The sequence below is a fragment of the Micromys minutus genome, assembly GCF_963924665.1.
Source record: "Micromys minutus genome assembly, chromosome: 9".
Lineage (NCBI taxonomy): Eukaryota > Metazoa > Chordata > Mammalia > Rodentia > Muridae > Micromys > Micromys minutus.
The window spans coordinates 60948763-60970332 of NC_137978.1; the positions used below are offsets into that span (position 1 = coordinate 60948763).

The 21570-nt window shown below is 49.3% G+C and overlaps 1 protein-coding gene across 1 annotated transcript in view; it reads left to right on the forward strand.

The window, feature by feature from the left end:
* The first annotated feature begins 5047 nt into the window (after positions 1-5047).
* CASZ1 (castor zinc finger 1) overlaps positions 5048-21570 on the forward strand; it is a 127671-nt gene continuing 111148 nt past the window's right edge. Inside the window, exons 1-2 of the mRNA XM_080922057.1 lie at positions 5048-5132; positions 19685-19844. The gene's annotated coding sequence lies outside the window, so the exon portion shown is untranslated. The remainder of the gene's footprint in view (positions 5133-19684; positions 19845-21570) is intronic.

Here is a 21570-nt window from a genome sequence, read left to right on the forward strand (position 1 = left end):
AAGAAACATTTATTCCGGAGAGACAAGAGACGTCGAGAAGGACCCACTTGGACAGAATTACAACCTACTTCTCGGGTGGACATTTGTCCCCCTGTGGCTCGGGATTTCTCCTGGGGATCCTTTCTGGGAAGGCTGAATGGGATCTCCCTGCTCTAGGGGCTGGACTGAAGAATAGTAAGTCTGCGGGTTCAAATCCCTGGACTTCTGTTTACTGGGAGAGCAGCGTTGGACATATCTATTCATTTGTGAGAGGGAGGACGTACCAGAGCTTAGGGTATGGGTTGGATGAGACAGTCTTGGCACAGGCTTGGCACATGATTACAAGTGGGGAAGGCAGGAGGGCCGTGGGCTCTGACCTGTCCTCAGACCCTGTGTTTTGGCTTCAGAACCCTCAAGGCCAGGCTGGAACTTTAGTCCATCTGACCATCAAAAGCTGTCTTAAATACTCTTGCCAAACAAGAAAGTCAAACATACTAATCCAGTCCAGAACCCTGGAGCAAGGAGCAAAGCGTTTGAAACCCGGGGCTGTGCTCTTGGGTATCCGAGTAGCAGCCTCTGGGCTAGCCTGGACTGTTCCAAATGAGGAATCTACTCTTAGATACTACCACCATCTTGGTTCTCCTTCACCTCTCCTCATGGAGGAGAGCCTGGCCCTCCCCCCAGCAGCAGGTGGCCTTTGCAGCCTGGCACCTGTTCCCGGAGGGCGGCTGCCAGGAAGGCGCCAACCCAAGAATCACCCGCCTAGTGTGTCCTCCAGAGTTGGTGCAGGAGGGAGGTGTCTGTACAGCCCAGAGACGTAGACCTAGGCCTATCCTAGTAGAGAGGGTGAGAGTTATAAGAGGGTCTTGCTTTCTCGAGCCGAAGCCCCTTCCTCATCCTCCAGCAGAGCCACAGAAGAGCCGAGGTCTGTGTGCTGGTGGGGTGGGGCTGATAGACAAGAGGATGTGAAGGAAGTCGTTGAGATGGTGAAGAGGGTCGTGTTCTGTCCCCCGGGTGCAGCATTAAAGCTGACTCGCTTTTCCATTTTACTGAAAGAGGAAGGAAACAGACATTTACTGAGCGCTGACTGTGTGTCAGATCCTGTACTGTGACTTTTTGTGGGATTGAAGGGCATAAGGCAGGTAGTGGATCGATGGCCACCGTACCTCAGGAAATAAGGCTCTAAGACATCACAGGAGTCAATGAAAGAGGGCCAGTTGGTTGGTGTTGGTTGGTTGGTTTTGCTTTTATTTAGATAGGGTCTCGATTTGTAGTCCAGGCTGGCCTTGAACTCTCCATTGATTCTCCTGCCTTAGCCTTCAGAGAGCTGGGATTATAGGTGTGCGCCGCCCACCCGGACTGGTCACAGTGTTTCTCGTAGGTTGATCTGCCTGTGAAATTCACACTGTCCTTCAAGCACCGGGAAATATAGAGCCGTCTTGCAAAAACTGTTAAAAGAGGTAAAAGGAAGAAAATTGACCCTGGACGGAATTATTAGGGCGTATATACTCTTTGATGCCATAATACCTAGTGTAATTCCATCCAGTAATTTTTTCCCCCTTAGGTCACTGTGTCTATTTATATAATGTGTGTTTTACACAATCATGATCTTTAGAGATTATCGTCTAAGTAGAGACCCTGGATGAGGTAGGAAGTGAGCTGCAGCCAGCACTGAGTAGTTGACTCTCTGCAAACTGGGAACCCATGTGTGATGCCGGCCATCTTACCAGTAGACGCCGGACTCTTGAACTCGGCTAGAGAGGAGCAAGGTCGGCCAGTGGGTGGGCAGGCGGGCCCGTGTGCTCTCCTGGCTTACTTTTGCCTGATCGCTTCACTGGCCGAATGTTCCTTTTAACTCACTTCCCTTTTGCTTTTGACAAATGGGCACATTTGTACTATTTTCCCTGAATGACCTTCTCTCCTTGGGGTAATGAGAAAATGAAGGTCTTAGCTAAGTGCTTTGAGATATTCAGATATAAAAACGGAGAGCGGAGTGTTGTCGTGGGCCTTTTGCTGCCAGGGTGCTTTATAGAGAGGAAGTGTGGCTTGAGGGGGTGAAGGTCGGCCGGGGGATGGGGGGCCATTCGCAGGACCTGTGTCTCTCTGGGAGTTCAGGGGCCGGCTCAAGTTGGGCGAGGTTTGGGTGGGGATCTGGCCCATCTTCCAGGTCCACTCTCCAAGGCTACGTACCCACAGCCAGGGTGATCTGGGTCGCTCAGGCAAAGCCCCCAGCCTGGGTTTAGCTCTTGTGGATATATGATCTGATTTAAAGATATTCCCCTGTGCCGGTGATAACGCAGAGAATAAATCCTGCCCCGCCTGTGCAGATAGCTATCGCGAGGATGATTCTGAAACATAGAAAAATATTTATTATATTTATTGGAGAAAACACCCCCTGAACGTCCAGTGTTCTGACGGCCACCAGAGAAACTCTATGAAAGCTTGAAAGATGTCCCCGAAATGACAGCGTTAGGGAGGTAGGTAGGACTCAGGCTGATTTGTTTCTTATTTCATAACATTTTATTTAAATTCGCCCTATGATTAACAGCCAACAAAGCTGAAGTGCCAGCCCAGCGGGGAGCCCTGGCAAGGGTGGGGGGCGGGGCCGCGCCCCAAGAGGGCGCCTGCACCCACAGCCCCCGCAGGGCTCTGAGCTCACCGGCTCTGCCAGCCGAACAGACCTATGAGCTCCCGGGAACCGAGGCGGATGGGTGACTCAGAACTCCGTGTTGTGCTCTCTTCAACAATAGCTTTTGTCCTTTGCCCAAAACCCTGGGCCAGTGTGTGAAAAAAAAAAAATTAGAAAATTATGAGATAGTTTGTACTTTCCTTACCAGCTGGTGCCAGCTTTGGGCGCTTTATTTATTCAAGGTGGGGAGGTAGGAAAGGAAGGGTGGAGGTGAGGGAGAAGGAAAAAGAAAAACAAGGTAGAAACTCGGACAAGGCCCAAGAAAGGTCTACACCTCGACAACAAACTTTCTTTGTTTCGCGGTGGGGAGGGAAAAAAATAAGGAAAAAATGTAGAAGGCCTGTTGGAACCGAATACATCTCTCTGCGTGGCATCCGTGCGTGGGACTGTGGCCTCACTTCTGTATGTGAGGAGCAGGAAAGCTGATTTGTGGTGCTTAACTCTGGGGTGCCCACAGGGTCCCAGGTGGAAAGACAGAGCCGACATCTGGACAGGGTGGGGTTCAAGGATGACCCTGTGATAACTGATGTTCTGGTTGACTTAGCCTGGCTCCTCACTTCCAGCTGGGTTTCTTTTTTGTTTTTTGTTTTTTTTCCCTGAGAGCCAGGGAGACAGCACCATGAAGCACTTGCACTGAAAGTATGAGAATCCGAATTCAGATCTCTAGAGCCTAGCTAAAAAGACGAGCAAGGCAGTGTGCACCTTTAACCCTGGCACTGGGGAGGCAGAGATGGAAGGATCCTGGGTCTCTGGAGCTAGGTTGGCTTGGCTTGATTCAATGAGAGATCTGGTCCCTTAAATAAGGCAGATATAGATGCAGAAAGACATGACCTCTGACCTCCACAAACACTATTGAATATATACCTGCACATACATGTACTATACACATACATGTATGCACACACACACACACACACACACACACACACACACACAGAGGACTCTTCCTGGAGTCTCTGCCAATGTATTGTTTGGAATCTCAAATACCATGTGTAGATCAGAGTCAGGCCCAATGTGCCCTTATTTTATTTGTTGAAATTTTATTTATTTTTATTTTATGTGTATGAGTGTTTGTCTGAATGTACATAAATGGACTATATATATCCCGGTGCCTACAGAGATCAGAACTGGGCATTGGATTTCCTGAAACTGGAGTTACATATGGTTGTGAGCCACTGTGTGATTGCTGGGAATCGAACCTAGGTGTTCTGGAAAAGCAGTCAGTGCTCATAGCTGCTGAGCCATCTCTCCATCCCCTCCCCATCAGTTTGAACTGGAACCTGTTACCCAATGTCCTTCAGAAGAGTGAGAAAGTTGGGAATGGGGACGGGGTGTCAGGGTTAGAAAGTGTGTGGGACTGAGTGTCAGGTTAGGTGTGTGAAATGTGGTTGTGTATAGATGGTGGTGTGTGTGTGACTGGTTGCCTGTGAGGGATGTGAATGGATGATTAACTGTGAATACGTGTGTGAATGGTTGTGTATCGAGTAGTTGCATATAGGATTGTGATTGTGTGTGTATGTGAGAAGTGACTGTGATTGCATGAGGTCGTGTGTATGTGTGAGTGGTTTTATGTAACTGATTGTATATGACGGTGTCTCGTAGGCAGATGAGTCTCTGCCTGTATGGATGACAGTGTGTGGTTGTGTGTGTTCCTTTAATTTTAACCCCCCCCCCACCTTGGTTTTAAAAGCCAGGTAGATTAAAATTAGGGGAGAGAGGTTTACAACTCTTTTTATCAAGAATTTCCTTGTCTGCCTTCCCCAGACTTGCTATCTGAATGTTCCCAGGAGGGGCCTGGTGGGGCCTGGCTTTGGTGGCTGTTTTAATGCTATTTTATTGCTAAAGATATTGTAGGGGACAATTTGGGGTCTTTTTCTTTTCAGAGATTGGAACAGAAAAGAAAGGCTGTGGTTCAAGGTGAAATCACAGAGGCCAGTGGTATCTTTGCCTGGGACCCCGTGGCCTGTGTCTGTGGCTCTGGTTAGGCCCTCAACCTCACTTTGCTCTTGGCTCAAGGTTTGCCAGTGGGGCTGTAAGGTTCACATGACTGTACTGTGCTCACTTGATCTTTTTGGTCCCAGTGAGCTCAGGGATGATTATCTGTAGGCAGGTGGAGAAACTGAGGGTGGGGAAGGAGTGGCTATGTGCCTGTGGTCCTGTGGCTGGTCCAGGGCAGTTCTGGAATCTGGGCAAAGCCTTTGGGCTGCTTGGAAACACAGGAATCTCCCCTAGGGGCTTGGAGCTGAGCTCACCAGTTCCACATTCGACTGTATGCTGCGCTATACTTGTCCTTTTCGTGGGATCAGGTTTTATGGTGGTGACTGGCAGAGGGAGAGCTGGTCGAGGTAATGTCTTTTGAAGCAAGAACCCTGGACAGGGAGACATCTGAGGTGATTCCTAGCCCTGCCACCACCACCAACTAACAGCACATCCTCAGACTCTGACTTCATCCACACGGAGAAAGGTGAGACCCGGCAGTTTCTCCATTGCTCTCGACTTCCTGCCACCCTCCAGAGTCCCCAGCTGTGCCATGTAGCAAGTCCTCTCCCACAACCTGTCAAACCAGAGATGGCGGTTTCCCCAGAACTCCTAAGAGCTCCCGCCTCTGTATCGTGCCAGGCAGAGGCTTTAGCAGCAGTGGCAGGCAATGCCCCTGGCCCATGCCCTGTGCATCTCTCATTGATAACTGTATGTCTGCCTGTGCCTCAGGTCAGAGACCTTTGGTTTGAACTTGCCTCACACTGAGAGGCTGAGATGTGAGAAAATTATGAGCAGGGGGGAGAATGGGACCTTGTGACAAGTGGCAGCTGTGGAGAAAGGGGCAGGCTCCGTGCCCAGGGTGAGCGCCATCTGGGCGGGAGGCCTGGCTTCCAGCTGTGGGGGCTCTGGAAGGGCAGAGCCTGGGAGGAATGATTTTGAAGTCACTACTATGGAGATTAAGGGGATGAGAATGTAAATCTCAAGTAAAAAGGTAATTGAATGTAATAGCAAACACTGCTCGCTCTATGTTAATTTTAGCTCTTCCCCTGGATACAAGACGCTGTATTAGTGTTTTATTACCATTTTGTTTGCACTAATAAAATAGTAAAATTTATTTCAAGGAAGTTGAAGGATGGTTTTACAATGCAAATTTGAAGAAATTGGACTTTTCATTTATGCTTCAGCTATTTTAAACCCTGATGGGTGTAAATTAGCTACAGGGACCAGGCAGACCCCACTGATGGGGATTTTGGAGGCGGGAGCCCTGGCAGAGGTTCCAGACTAGCTGAGGGCAGAAAGTACAAGGCACTCTTTAGAAAGGCCCAGGCCACTGAGGTGCCTGACTAGGTGGGATAGGGTGGTGGGTAAGGATGTGCCAGGCTTGAAGGACTATGGGTGTAGGCAGGTACATCACACACCGAATTGGTAGAGAGACACATGTCATCATAGATCCCAGAAGGAAACTCTTGATGCTTTGGGCTTCTTCCTGCCCTGACATAGGCCTGTATTAGCCTAGTGAACCCCCAAGGGAGCTGAGCAACTTCTGTTTTGGTTGGACATGGCAGGTAGACCAGTTGTCCAGACCACACTCGCCCTCTAAAAAGGGACTACTGATTTTTAAGGAAAGGAATAATCGGAATTTGGAACCTAAAAGCAACATGAGAAAGACAGGCTAGAAGCCAACAAAACAGAGGATGACAGGCACATCTGTCTTTCCTTGTTCTTTCTTCTAGCCCAGGCTACCTTAAAAAAAGTAGAATAGGACTTCTTCACTGAGCCAGCATTTGTTCAAGTAGGGACAAACGACTAGCCTTACGTAGGTGTGGTAGTGTCTATAAATCAAAAAGATTTATTTTTTTTAAAGTCAAATGACCTGAATTTCTTGGAACTAAAGGTAGGTAGAGAGGGAAAGGTAGAAGGAAAAAGGTTGGTAGGTGAGGTTCTTTTTGAGTTTTAGGTGAAGAATTCAGGTTGGATCTTGTTTTATCCAAACCGGTTTGTTTATCTCTGAAAAATTATCAGCAGCAATGGCCCAAAGGGATGCATTGAGGACCCACTTCCAAAAGGTAGGGAACCGAGCAAATGTTCTAATGTCTGGCAGAGTCAGTGGGGTGTATTGCCCAGGGTTTTCTGGATATCTGCCTGGTGCAGGGGAAACAGTGAGTTAATTTAGCTTGTTTCAAACTCTATATCTTTGTTTGTGTGTGTGGGGGGTTCTAGTATATTCTCTCTTTCTTGCTTAGGTGGTGAGTGAGTGTGTGTGTGTGTGTGTGTGTGTGTGTGTTTGTGTGTATGTGTATGAATACTGTCAAAGGTAGATGCAGTTAAGGAGAAGATTCAGTGTTGACATTGGCTAGATCAGAATGGAAGAGACTAGAGGGATCTGTCAAAGAAATTGGAGCAGTTTACAGAAAACCCTTAAGGATGATGGTCTTTACGGCAGATTTGGCATTGGAGCCAAGAAGAACAGGACACGACAGGCCCCTAGCTTCTCTTGGTAGCTAATCTGCAGGACCACATCTGGGGCAGAGAGTACTCACACTGACCTAAGTGGTGGGATACATTTAAGGGTCAATTTAGCCTCCAATAGTAGGGCTGGCATTCCCATGGGGGGTAGCAGTGTGGGAAACCTTTCCATCTTGGCCTCTTTAGAGCTCTTTCAGATGAAGAAACTAGGGATGGGTTTGTGGGGATCACAGGGTTTAGAATGTGCAGAATGAACATTAGTAGGCAGAAACCTCCTCCTCTCTCACCAGCACACGTGGGAGGCCCAGAGCTGACATCTGAGGACCACAGAGGCAGGGTCCACACAGCTTGAAGGAGCCAAGGCCAGGACAGGAAGAGTACAAGCCGGGAGCAGATTTTAAAGCGAGGGTGTGCTGCTTGGCTGTGGAAATGGTCTGTCGCAGTTTCAGACAGGGAGATGCCCTGCTGTGTACCCAAGGATTTAGACAGGGCATCAGGCAGGGAGTTACACTCCAAGGAGATTTCAACCCAAAACTGTAATTACTCAGGGAACAGGCAGAAGGAGGAAAGGATTAGCGGGTGCCCCGCTGAGCCGGTGGTGCAGGTGGCAGCAGGAGTGTAGGGCCTGGGCATGGGCATTTTTCAGGTCTCTTCACTTGGCCTCTGAACTGGGGTTGGAGATATGGTGGTTTTCCCTGGGAACCACCGGGACCCCCAGGCACCTCTTTCCTTCCTCTCTATCCTTACCTCTGAGGACCCTCTCCTCAGGTCCAGTGCTATCCCCCACACCCCTCGTCCTAATGTGTGGGCATCCTCTACAAACAAAAGAACACTCTTTCCCAATGGATTTGACTTCGGGCCCCAACGCACGCGTGTTCGTGCTGGGGACGGGTGTTCTGAAAGACACCAACCCACACTGTTCTTCTGCCTGGCCTCAGGAAGTCCCGATCTTTGTGATTTTCGAAAGCGTGTGCGAGAGTGCCCAGGCTATCCCAGTTTCTACTTTAGTCTGAAGACAAGGTGGTTAAACTCCGAGATCTTTTACCCACAAAACTCTACCCTTCCTCTCCTTCCCTTGCCCTCACCCCCATCCCCAGATATAGCACCAGTAAACTCCAGTATTCTAGCCCCGACTCAAACTACCCCCCTTCCTGCACCTGTCAGCTGTCTCATGGACTGTCTGGCTTGGCTGCCTCCCATCCCGTCCTCCTAGGCCAGCCCCACCCAACTTCCACCCCTCAGCCCCTTCCCCCCTTTCCTGTCTTTTCCTATTGCTGTCTCTACCTGCCCATCCTCGCACACCTGAGGAGCCCCAGCTGCCTAGTGGAGTGTAGGCAAGGCTCAGGGTGTTTACCAGACAGCCTGGATAAGGTGTTAAATCCTGTTTCTGTCTTCCCAGGGCCAGCTTCCTCAGATGGGCTTCCAATTCCCTAATCTTGGGGCACATCCATGCCCAGCCTGTGTTTGATGGGAGCTTACCTTTCCTATTGAAGCTCATCTCAGCAGGATCTGTCGTTGGGTTTGGTCTGGGTTCCTAACCGGTGTGTAACGACATGGGGTCCAGCCCCTTCCTCTCTTTGGTCCTTCCTTCCTCCCCTCCTTCCTTTCTTTGGAATCTTAGTGAGAAGAGGTCTGGATGGTCCCCAAGCCCCTCGCCACTGTGATCACAAAGCTGCCTATCACCGGGAATGTGGGTGTCAGACAGAGGGTCTAGTTTAAAGGGTCTAAAATGGAAGAGGAAATAGGTGGATGGCGTCTCCGTCAATTCCTCTTTTGCAGTTCTTCAGACTGGCACAGTGGCCAAAGTGGGGTTTGCTTGGGACACCAAATGCCACAACCCAGGTCTAGGATGGCTGATCCCCAGTGGTGTCTCTGTGTTGGTTTGGGAGGGGACAGTACCAGGGAGAGGCATGCTTTAGTCCACCATATCTTCCTTAATCTGGCCAAGTCCTTGGGGGTAATTAGGAGGCCTCCGAGTGAGCACCAGGAACACGAGGCAGCCCTGGGAGTCTTTCCTTAGTGTGCAACAGAGGGTAGAAGGTTTGTGTTCTCAGCCTGCTCTGTTCCTGGAACAGGTCTGTAAGCTGCCAGGCGAACTTCCCAAGCCTGGAGACTGGAGAAGGGAAACCCTGGAGACCCCCCAGAGATGGCTAGAGACCCTTGAAGCTCCCTGAACAGTGATGGGGTGTCCCTGAATCACCGCTGAGCACGGCTGGGAGAACTATTCCTACCATTTCTCTGAATTCACCTAGACAGGATCTTCTAGTTTCAGCATTTCTCCGTGGCCACAGATGGCTTCTTCTCCAACCCCACCCCACCCCAGGACCCTTCTCCTCCCCCAGGCAGCTTGCAGACTCATGGGGTTCGAATCATCTCAGCTTTCCTCTCTCTGGGTCTCCTCACCTCATTCCGTAGCCCCACCCTCCCTCCCAGTCTTGCCTCAGTCTCCCAGTTCCCAACTTTCCTCTTTGCCTTCTTTTGAGGTTTGTGCCCCAGAGGAACACAGGGGGTCCCCTGAGAGTCAGTTCTGAAGAGACATTCACCTTCATGCTTTGCCCACAGCCAACTTCAAGGTCAAGGCTAAGTAACCTATGGGCCAGGACTCCCTTGGGCTTCCATGGTACTAGACTTCCTAATTTTATTTGGACTATATGTTGTTGAGCAAAATAAAGACATGGGGACAGAAGACAAAGAGGGTGCGAGGCAAATCTGATGGTGATCGTTGCATCGGGGAGGAGGAGGAGGAGAGAGGTGAAATTAATTCATTAGAAACCTTGTTTACTGGCTTTGCTTAGGCGCCTCCATTTTAAAAGTCTACGTTTACAATAAGTCGCTAATTAAAATATGAAATTAAGCAACAGCTCTGTTTTTTTTTCCCTCGTTACACTTTAATTGCATGATTTTTTTTTTTGTGTGTGTGATGTAATTTCTGGAAACACCCAGTGTACCTCACAGGACTGATCGTGTGATAAACTAGAAGCACCTGAAACTGGCCCCAAAAAATAAATATATGAATTCAGGGGAACTCAGGATAGGCTGAAATGACAGAGATCCTCAGAGAGACGGGACCAGATGTACACAAAATGGTAACTTCTAAGTAAGGACATTTACCCTTGTCTCCTCACAGTGTTTCAGTCTAGGTGAGGCTGACACTAGGTGAGGCTGTCACTTTGTGTCCTCAGACCCCAGGTTGATGCTCTGGAAAGCAAAAATACAATTGGAAATCTCCCTGAGTCTGTTCTGACTTTGGCTCCATCGTCTGGGCTGCCCTCATCCATCCCTGACTCTGAGATGAATTTTCTTTGCCCTCCTCATTCTGTACCAAGCCCAAGAGTAGGCAGATGACTAGGAATGGTGGCTGTTCTTGGAAAAAAATAAGTCTGCCTATGTCCAAGGCCTTGATCTTGTCTTTACCTTGCTGGCTCCTGTGTTCCAGACTCCACTAAAATCTTAGGTTCCTGCAAGAGGAGGTGAGAAGCTAGAGCCCAAGGTGAGAACGTCAGTGTAGACGTTCCCAATCTACCCTCCACACTCCATTCTCCTCTGCCCCAGCATCCCTATCCTCTCCTTCCCCTCACCTCCTTCTCACCTCCTTTGAGATAGGGATTTAACTAGAATCTCCAAAGCACTAAGGACCTGCTCTGAGTGGTGAGGGATGAGGGGGATGTATTTGTGGGAGATCTCAGGCCAGCTTCACTGAAGGTGCTGGCCCTTCTTGACATAGGGCATGTGGGGCGTTATTCTCTTCTTACCACGAGTTACTTATTAGTCAGGGGCTCCTAGGGAAAGATATTTCCCTTTAGGGTGTCTTTCATATATATAATGTGTGTTACTATTTTGCCTGCATGTCTGTCAGTGAGAGGGTATCAGATCCCCTGAAGCTGGGGTTACAGACAGCTATGAGCTACCATGTGGTTGCTCTGAAAGAGAAGCCAGTGCTTTTAACCACTGAGCCATCTCTCCAACCCTCTTTAGGGTATATAAAAAAATACATCTTTGGAGCTGAGTGGTAGAGTCGGTGGTGCACGCCTTTAATCCCAGCACGGGACACAGAGACAGGCAGGTGGATCTCTGGGTTCAAGGACAGAGTGGGTTCCTGGACACCCAGGACCACATAGAGAAATTCTGTCTTGAAAAACAAACAGACAGACAGACATTTGTGGGGAGGGCTGGAGAGATGGCTCAGTGGTTAATAGCACTGGCTTCTCTTGCTGAGGACAGATTTGGTTCCCAACTCCCACATGGCAGTTTGCAATGGTCTGTAACTCTAGGTCTGGGTGATCTGTCATCCTTTTCATGGGCACCAGGCAAGCATGTAGACATGGTCCACATGCCCCACATGTGGTTACTGCACATACATACATACATACATACACACATACATACATACACACATGCATACATACATATACACACATACACACATACATACACACATACATACAGAAAGACACTCATACATAGAAAATAAAATTAATCCTTAAAAATATATTTCTTCTATAATTATAATTTATACTTCTGAGTAAATATAAAAAATGCCTTAAATGTTAAAGAAAATAATTTAAAAATAGGCTGGGTATGGCTAAAAGTAGTTTGGGGAATTGCCAAGACTCCTGAGGCACAGCCATGTGACACTGGGCAATGACCTGGTATTTTTGAACCTCAGTTTTCTCATCTGTAAACTGGGAATAACAGTAACTATAAACCTGGTTAAGATTCCGTGTGACAACCCATCTGAAATACTTAACGCTGAGCCAGGCATGCCGCAGCACATTTAAATATTAACTATTATTATAGTTAATAATGGTTATTCCTGTTGCATCGGGATAAAAGGGTTTTTAATTTTTTATTAAGAAAAGCTATTTTTACATCAATGAGATTATTCCTCTAAACCTGTCTTGTTCAATACAGTTACTCTCTGGTCACATGTGGCTATTTAAATGTAAATTAATTAAAGTTAAATAAAATTAAAAATTTAGCTCCTTAGTCATATTCCCCCTATTCCAAGTGCTTGGTAGCCACAGAGTCTCTTGGTGTCCAGAGACTGCCATATTGGACAACACTGGGCATTCCGATGCGCAGCCTTCAAAACAATCCTATTCAAAGTTTTTTCACCAAATCTAAAGTTTTCGTTTTGGGGATTTTGTTTGTTTTTGTGGGTTTTTTTTTTTTTTTTTTGTATTTAATTTTATTTTTTTATTGAGACAGGGTTTTCTTTGTGTAGCCCTGGCTGTCCTGGAATTCACTGAGAGGCTTTTCCTACAGCCTGTGGCATGCTGCATCATGTGACTGAAGCACACTCTTCTCATTGGTTTGAGCTCTTTCCCCTCCCCTCCCTTCTCTGGACTCAGATTAACACAGGAGTCACCTCTTCCTGTACCTACCCTGTGTTATTCTCTGATTGGTGCAAAACAGTGAGGGATGCTGGGAAGAACAGGCAGCCTGCTGATTGACAAGAGTCTAGGCGCTCTCCTCAGTGTCCCATGCTTTCCTCTGACTGGCTTCTCTACTCACCTCACAGGGAAGGAGACAAGCAAGACTGGAAGGATTTGTTAGAGTTGATAAAAAATGAACAATCATGTCCCACCCTTTACCGACCAGAAGGTCCAAGATAGAGTTTAGAGCCCAGGATAAGGAAAGGCAGTATGTCTCCCTTCTCCCTTCCCTCTCTCTTCCCCATCCCTCCTCCAGGTTTTTCACCTTCTAAGAGTCCATGTGTGTATGTGTTTATAGTTTGTGCACGTGTATGTGTGCATATGTGTCCATGTGTGTATATGTATGTGTGTGGAGACTAGAGTGAGTCTCTTTTCGAGACACGGTCTTTCATTGAATATAGAACCTGAAGATTAGCTAGACCAATAAGCCCCAAGGTCTGTCTTCACCCCCTCTCACCCCTACCTCATCCCCATCCCTATGCCCACCCCAGAGCTGGGGCTGCACACATGCACCATCATACCTGGCTATAGTGTTGGGTCTGAACTCAGGCCACCATGCCTACATAGCAAGTAATGTACCAATTGAATCATCTTCTCCTCGGTCCTGAAGCAGTCTCTCTTGGTGGGACATGCCACCTAGTAAAAATTTGGGGACTTCCAGAGGACACAGAATGAAGATGTGGTGAGCTTTCAGGGTGCGGGTGCCAGGGCTTCAAGTTGGGGGGCCACTCCAGGAAGGCCTGTTACTATCCTTTGATTGGGCTGGCTGAGTAAGCATTAGGGTCGTGGCCCCGCTTGTGTGAGCTCAGGGTAAAGGGCTGTGGGCAGGGCCGGCAGGGCAAGCAATCCCCGGGCAGTTGGCAAGACAGATAGGGAGAGCCAAAAACGGACCTGCTGATGTGGCCCTTTCTGTTTGCAGCGGATCATAAAATATGGCTCAGATTTTCATTACGGGCTCTATCGATTATCTTCTAGGATGGATGAATTATAGAGAACATTAAATTTTTTTTAAAAAGGCAAGAGAGAGGAAATATCTGAATGAGTTTGGGTGGTCGATTGCAGAAAGGCTGAGCCACCAAGCCTGGTCTTCAACTAGGGTGAGGACAAAACCTTTCGGGGCAGACGGCTTGTGTCTCTAGCTTGGCTTGCAGGACTCCCTGGAAATGGTTTTCAATGGGGAAGATCTGTGCCCCTCCAGATTCCCCTTGCCTGTGCCCTGTCCTTTCCAGGGAATCTGCCTAGGTTCCAAGAAGGTCAAAACTCCGGTTCTCCATGGAACTCCAACTTGGAAAAAGGATTTTCCTCAGGTTTTATGGGTCTGTTGCTAGGAGTCAGGTGGTCCATACTCTCCAGGGATCTCCTGATTCTGAGATGCCTACTGGGCAGAGAGAGTTCAGCAGGTGGCATTGGTCTTGTGGGGGTGGGTCCTGGTTTTAATCTCCTGTGGAATGTGGATGCCCAGCCCATCTTCCCCTCCTTCCGCTGAAGCCACTGGTACAGAGGGGTTCTTTATTTTGTCATCTGGGAAAACAATCCTGGACCACTCCATATCTATTCAAGTCAGGTTGTAGAGAGCCTCTGTCCCTGGCTTGCCTCACCTCAGCCTATTCCTGTCCAATAGCTCTGAGTACTGGTGCTTCCGCCTGTGTGTGACCTTGGGTGTGTCCCAGCCTTCATTTGAGTCTTTGTTTCTCAACTCTCCAGTTGAGATGAACATCTACCTCATTGGATCACTGGGGTGACTGTATATGGTGTTGTTTACAACCCCAAGTACACAACGCACAGTCCTATGAACCACGATTATGTTCTCCCTTTGTTGAGGCAGTGCCTAGGAGCGCTCTTGCCCACCCCCTCTCTGTGACCTCTCACCTATTTCTTGTTCTCCCCTTGGAATGTTACCCATAATCAATGACTAGTGCCTAGATTCAGGAGTAACTATTTGTATCTCTGTTTTATGATGGAGAAACTGAGACACAGAAAGGTCAAAGAAAACATTTTTTTTTTTTTCCGGAGCCACACACCTCAGGAGTATCAGGGCTTGGATTCATACCTGGGCAATCTGGTTTTGAAGCTTGTGCCCTTAGCCCCTATGGCCTGTTGCCCAGTGACCTGGCACAGTGGCATATAAAGTGTGTGTGTGTGTGTGTGTGCGTGTGCGTGTGCGTGTGTGTGTGTGTGTGTGTGTGTGTGTGTGTGTGTGTGTGTTCGAGTGCTAATAGCCCTGCCTTTAACAGGCTGTCTAGTTGATTTTACTTCCTGCATTTCTACACTGTGTCTGGTCACCTCAGCCAGCAACTCCAACCTTTCCTAAGGCCACGTTCTAGGAGGAGCAGATTTCTCCACACCTCAACCCGGTCCACCTCACCCAAGCTGCACCTAGCCCTCTTCGAAAGGTGGTGGTTTCCATGGATATCCGTCTCCTTCTGACGACACGCCCTTTTCTGTATAACTCTGTTCCCCAGAGTTGATTGTTTCTGGCACGGTGCTCTGTAAATTCATCCAACAATTAAAAGGGGGAGGGCGAGACAAGAATGAGACAGACAGTAACTGTGGGGTGAGTAATATGTAGGCAAGGGCTCAGTGATGTGTGGGCCCCATTTCTTTCTCCTTTTCACAGTAGAATAGCCCTATAAGCATAGGAACCCCCCAACTCCCCCCTCATGGGCTGGCTGGGAGTTAGGCTCTGAGAGTTCTAGTTCCTTCTATTTGAACTGTGTTCTGGTCTTCTGTGTCTCACTGCCTAACATCTACAAGGGCTCTTCTCAGAGTCAACGCAGCCAGCTCCAGAGATCCTGTGAAGAAGCCTCGAGATGCCAGTTTGGAGTGATTTGAATATTTACTGCCCTTGTTTTGGTTAAGCGTGTGCGTTTGCTCTGAGTGTGTACCATCAAATACCGGCCGTACTGGGCGTACCCGTCGTAGGCTGTGTGAGGTCACAGAGGAAAAATGCAGTGGAGAACGCTTTCATGCCGAAACACATCATGGAGGATTTTTGTATTTAAGATGTGGATTTTTTTTATTGTGTTTTTTTTTTCCCCTCCTTTTCCATACAACCCAGAAGTTGGGCAATGTCTGTGTTTTTGTTTTGACTCTGGGTGGCTTATGAAATCTGTTCATTAGCGCTCTGTCCCCTCCCCACCCCGGCGGATTCTCCACCATCTCTCCTGGCTCGTGTAGATCTCTCCCTGCCATCTCTGTATCTTCTTCTCTCCTTTGAAGAGGTGATGGGTGCCTCCCTCCCTGTGCTGCACACACTCGCCTAAGATAAAAACCAAGGGCGCATTAAGAGTGCTCCCCAAGCCCACGCCCCTGAAGCAGGTGTTCATTATGGTGGGAGAATTTCTGCCTCTCTGTGGAGGAGAAAGATCATCCGTGGTCCCCTATTCGGGGAGGAGCAGAAGCTGTCTCTCAGGACCTCCTGAAGGAGCACATACGCTGCCTCTGGCTGCAGGGTCCAGATGCTTTCAGGCAGTCCTGGTGTATTGCAGGAGACCCGTTTCCAGGCAGGGAGGGGTGAGAAATATGAGTGAACACAAACTCTGGACAAGGGCGAGTGCTGAGGTTATGGGGAGGAATGGAGGGAGACCTTTTAGTGGGTCACCAGCCCTGCCCTGGCTTCCATACCTGTGAGCCATGTGACCTTTGACTGGTCACTTCATATCAATGCACTTACTCTCCTTAATCTATCCGTGGGGCCCATACTGTTCCTGCCTTTGTGTTGTAAAGATTCACCGTGATCAGGTGTGTGGAGCACTTGGCACCGTGCTAGTCGAATTAATCTAGTTAGCTAATGCCGTTCGTCCTCGTGTGAGCCGATTGGCAGAGGGCAAAAACCACTCACCCACTATGCCCTCTCCTCCTTGGCACATAGTAGGTGTTCAGTTGTTTTTGAGATAAGTTGGGAAAGGCCCGTGTGAGCAGAAATCCCTTCGAACCTTCAGGTCGGGATTAATCGGGTTGGTGGAGGAGGAGGGAGACCTGCAGGCAGGTTGGGGTCAGGGGTCTGAGTGTGAGAGTGGTCAGCTGAGGACCTGCTGGGAGAGAGGGAGACTCTGCACCAGGCTCCTCTGATTGTGACATGAAATCAGGGACTAGTTCAGCTTCACCAACACTTACGCCGCCCACCATGGGCCAGCTGTTGTGCTAAGTGCTGGAAACGCAAAGATAATTAAGACCTGGGCTTTGCCCTTGAGGAGTTAAGAATCTGTAGTGAAGACAGGCTTGTGAACAAATTACTCCGGTTCTGTGTGGAGTTTAATGTTCTGAGGACAGATACGTGGAGAACAGAGCAGAGGGGCATATGTGTCCTCTTGGGAGAGGATCTGGAAGGTTCTTGATGAGGTTGAAAAGAAGAGGGTAGTTATGGTCTGGGGACTTTCTGGAGCACCATAAGCCTTTCCTGCTGACTCGAGCCTGTTGGGTTGGAGGGAAGATGGCTCCTGCCATTTTCTTCCTTGTCCTTCCAGATTTGTGAGGAAACCAAGCCTTGAGGCTACAGCCTGCCAGCAGAGAGGCCATCAGAATGCCCCCCCCCCCCCCCCCCCCCCCCCCCCCCCGGCCTCAGAGCCTGGTTTGGGATCTCCGTGTCAGGGCTGACTGTCATTGTGTTTGGCTTCTCACCTCGTTACCTGGGCGTCTGCTTAGAGACCCATTAGGCTCTGCACCTACTGACCGACATTGGAGCCTCAGCCCTGGGGCCTGTGGTGTGGGAGGGCCACAGTGCTTGGAAGGCGTTGGGGCCCAAGCCTTGGTTTGGTAAATGGGTCAGGCCACTTGCTTGGGGAGTCTTGTAAAAAGGTCATGCTACCGTAGGAAGGTTGGGCGGCAATGGTAGGAACAGGGAAAATGGAAGAGGAGGTGCCATGATCACACCCTTGACTTAGCTCCTCTTCTGAGCAGGCCCCTCAGTGGTCTGGAAGAAACAAAGGTCCTCGGGGGTCTGGAGTATCCTTTTCTCACCTAACTGGAGCTCTTCTTGTCCAGAACATGAGACTCTGGAACACCTCTGGTATGTGGTTCCACTCATATCTGAGAGGTGGCTGCTCCTCCTGACCTCTTGCCTGAGCAAGTGTGAGTGTTCCAGTGTGTGACTGGAAGGGGTGTGTGTTAGCTCTGATGTTAGACACTGATTTTTGGTAGGATACTAAGGTAGAGACCCCCACAAGAGGGTGGGTCTAGGGTACAATCTGTCTGTGATCCAAGATACCCCTTCCTCTGGCCCACAGTTATTATTATTATTTTTTTGCCAGAGTCAAGAGCTTTGGGCAATTCTAGACTGACAGGCAAGAGAATTTCAGAACCCAAAGGAGTAAGTCTCTCGGTGGCCCTGAAGTTCCCATTAAAGTGTTTTTTCCTCTTTTTTAAAGAAAAAAAATATTCCCAAACTGGAAAACAAAGGAAATCCACTTCCCCCAAATCACACGAAACTCACATTAGGGGCCTGGCAAGAATCCATGGAAACCAGGAAACACACTGTTAACCCTGTGTGATGCTGAAGGGTGGGATGGGAGCCAGCCCTAGCTTGCTGTCACCTTACAGCCCAGTTTCCCCCCCCCCCGGGAGTCCTGAACCATTGTCACTGCAGAGAGGAGGGTCTGGTGCTGATGCTGGCCTTCAAAGAGCCAGCCTCTCTCTGCTCACCCAGCCTTGGGAGTCAGGAGAGGAGGGGCTCACAAACCCCGAGGAGAGCCCTCTGAGAACTTTGATGGCTGGGTCAAGTTAGAAAACCAACCAGGTTGCTGCCCGCTCCATGCCAGACTGTGCGGACCAGGACGAGCCATTCGGGGAACACACAGACACTATGTATGGGATGTGACTAGCCTGCGGCAAGAAAGACAGAGGACCCAAATCTCAATGCCAGCTCTAGATGCAGGATGGGTTCGAGAGTGGATAGCGAGAACACCCTCGGGGTTCCATGGGCCACATCCTTACTCGCACAAAGCCAGATTGCACGCCTGAGAAGTTGTGTACTTGTTGGTATTTGCACGCACTTGGGCGCTTTCTTTCTTTCTTTTTTTTTTTCTTTTCTTTTTTTTTTTTTTTCCTAAAAAGGCTGAAAATATTTACAGGTTTCAAGTTGAAATGCAAACAGGAAAAGCCCTTTAGAAAGTGAGCGAAGTGGATATTCAAAACAGGGATCACCATGGAAACGCCACAATATTTGCTTAAATTGACACAAAGGTTGGCGGTGGTGGGGCTCCGACTTTCTTTAGGGCCACTGTTTTTGGCCCAGCACCTATCACAGAGGAGTTTCTTCAGCAGCCTCTTTTGAGGGTGTCCTCATACCCTCTTTCCTGTCTGAGACGAAATAGCACCATCGTAGAGCTGAGAGGGAAATGGAGAAGAGATCAAATTCACCATCCTGGGGGGCAGCAGAGCCACCTGTTAAACCTGTCAGTTCTTTAGATTGCCACAGGGCTGCTCAGGGGGTCCTGGGAGCAGCCAGGAGCCCACCAGCAGAAACCTGGGAAGAACAGGGGCCTGGAAACCCAGCATTGGTGGTTCCTGTTGCCTGGATTCTGCCACTGTTTACCGGATCCATTCTCAGGATGATCTTTCACCCTAGGTGCCCAGCCTTGGGTGTGATCCTTCTGTTGTTCCCAGGGTGGCATCTGATTAGCCTAGTATGGTCTCTCGCTGCTTGATTCTTTTATTAGGTATGACACCTCCTAGCAAGTGGCTAATAATTGTGCAAAGGGCACATTGGCTGCAGAGTCAGGCACGGCATGCACCATGGCGATGCCAGCTGCTAAGTGGCAAGGCAGGGTCCGAGAATCTCCTGCTTCACTGGTTGGTCACCACGCAGGGTGTCAGGACTTTCCCGTTGTCCTCTTGTGTAGTAGTTTGGTGGGATCCAGCTGTAAGCTAATCATCTTTAAGATTTTTAATTATATTTATCGTTTTGTGTGTATTCTGTGCTTACATGTGCTCACGCGTGCACACTCGCATACACACACACATGCACACCCTTGTACACATATGCCATGGGGCAAGCGTGGAGGTCAAAGGACAACTTGTGAGACTAGATTCTCTCCTTCCACCATGTGCGTCCCAGATTTGTCAGCAAATGCCTTTATCAGCTAAACCATCTTCCCAGTTCAGAAACCTAATCTGTTGCCCTTTTTCCTCTCTCTAGCAGGCACACAAACCTTGCTGAAGGAAGGCAGACCCCCCCTCCATCACACCTGCCCTCCGACTGCCTGAGCCACCCACTCCTCCTTCTCTGGGGGACCCTGCAGCTCCCCGGTGGTGTGCATTGGAATGGACTTCGGACCTTGGCCTCTTGGGATGCAAAGGTACCTCTCCTGGTTCTTAAAGTGCTCTGGGAAGTGTGGGTTGACCAGTTGGAGGACTGCCACTTCAGTCCTTAGACTTACCTCTCTCACTGGACTGTGCCCCAGTATCTCATATACCATAGATGGGGAAAGGGTCACACAGACACCTACATTTCAGCCCTGGCTTTGCCATCAAATTGTTTCTTGCCTCGTTCTGGAACTCACTCTGTAGACCAGGCTGGCCTTGAACTCACAGAGATCCGCCTGTCTCTGCTAGGATTAAAGGTGTGCACCACCACATCTGGGCGTGTAACCCTGGCCTTTGAAGAGTTGGGAAGAGATTGGAGAGCTAAGCACCCTGGTATTCACTGAGGGTTTTTCACGGTCTCCAAAAGCTGCGAGCCCTACTTCTTTTCGGGATGGGGTTCCTTGGGAAATGAACAAAAATCCTCAATATAGCCCAGGAACTTGCAAATCAGAGGCAAATGCAGCCTTTGGTGGCTAAAGTGCCTGAAGCTCTTCCTCCTGGCATCTAGTGTGGTCATGTCCCAGACACCAGCCCATCTGTACTCAAGGTGTGTTAATGCTGTCCTCCTGTCCTCCTGTCCCCCAGTAGCACCAGGGCTGCTTAGGCTATTGCTCGAGAAAGGCTGTGTGGAGAGTTTGCTGCTCCAAGGTCGTCTTTGGGTCTGCTGCTGGCATCTTGATATTTTTTTTAATATTTTATATGTGTGCCTGCCTGTATGTCTGTGCACTGTGTGTGTGCCTGGGCCACTGAAGTCAGGGCGGGTGTCAGATCCCCTGAGACTGGAATGATCGATGGTTGTGAGCTGCCGCATGGGTGCTGGAAATCAAACCCTCTGCTGGGGCAGCCAGTGCTGTTAGCTGCTGAGCCACCTCTCCAGCCCTGCACATGGACGTCATTGTCCTCCTAGAATCTTCCGGCCTGACTCTGCTTCCTAGGAGGATTACAATATTGGGAAGGCAAGAACCTTGCATGCCCCACCCCAAAGCCTAGGCACTAGCAGACTACTCGGGTCCCCCATAAAGCTCTTTTATAGGGCTGATGCACGCCTAAACCTTTCATGATACGCTTTTTTGTTTTCTTCTTTCTCCGGGCACAACATGCCCATTAATTTTTCCCTTTCCGAAGTTTCCACTCACTGTTGACTCCCAGGGGCCATGCCCACTGGGATTAGCAACCCGGCAGAGTATATGGGCCCAAGAGGTCCAGCGGGACTCCCGCATCCTGCCATCGGCTTTCTCCACCTTTGATAATGAAGCCTGGGAACTCTGAGGACTCGGAGAGGGAATATCAAGGCCAAGTCTCTTGCTCACTGACTCAGTCCTTCTCCGTGGACTTGACCAGGGACTGGGGTCCTCTAAGGCAGGGTGCCTCACCAGGGTGTGGAGGAGGGGAGAAATCTGCACGCTCCGATGTCCGTAGACCCCATCTGGCTCTGGCTCAGGTCTAGATTTCCCCCTATTCTGAAGGTTTTGCAGAAGATCTGGTTATATTCAATATCCAGAGATGGCCTGGTGCCTCCGGTTCACTTCCTAGAGGATGGCGTGAGGGAGAAGTCCCTGCTATCTAGCATAGACTTCTGACAGAAGAGGTGATAAAAGCCACGCTCAAAAAAGCAAATGTGGTGGACTTTGGGTAGGTGGTGAGATTAGGATGAGGTGGGGTGGGATGCTCAGAGCCAGACTCTGAGGAGCTGGCAGCAGAGATTAAGAATGTGAAGTG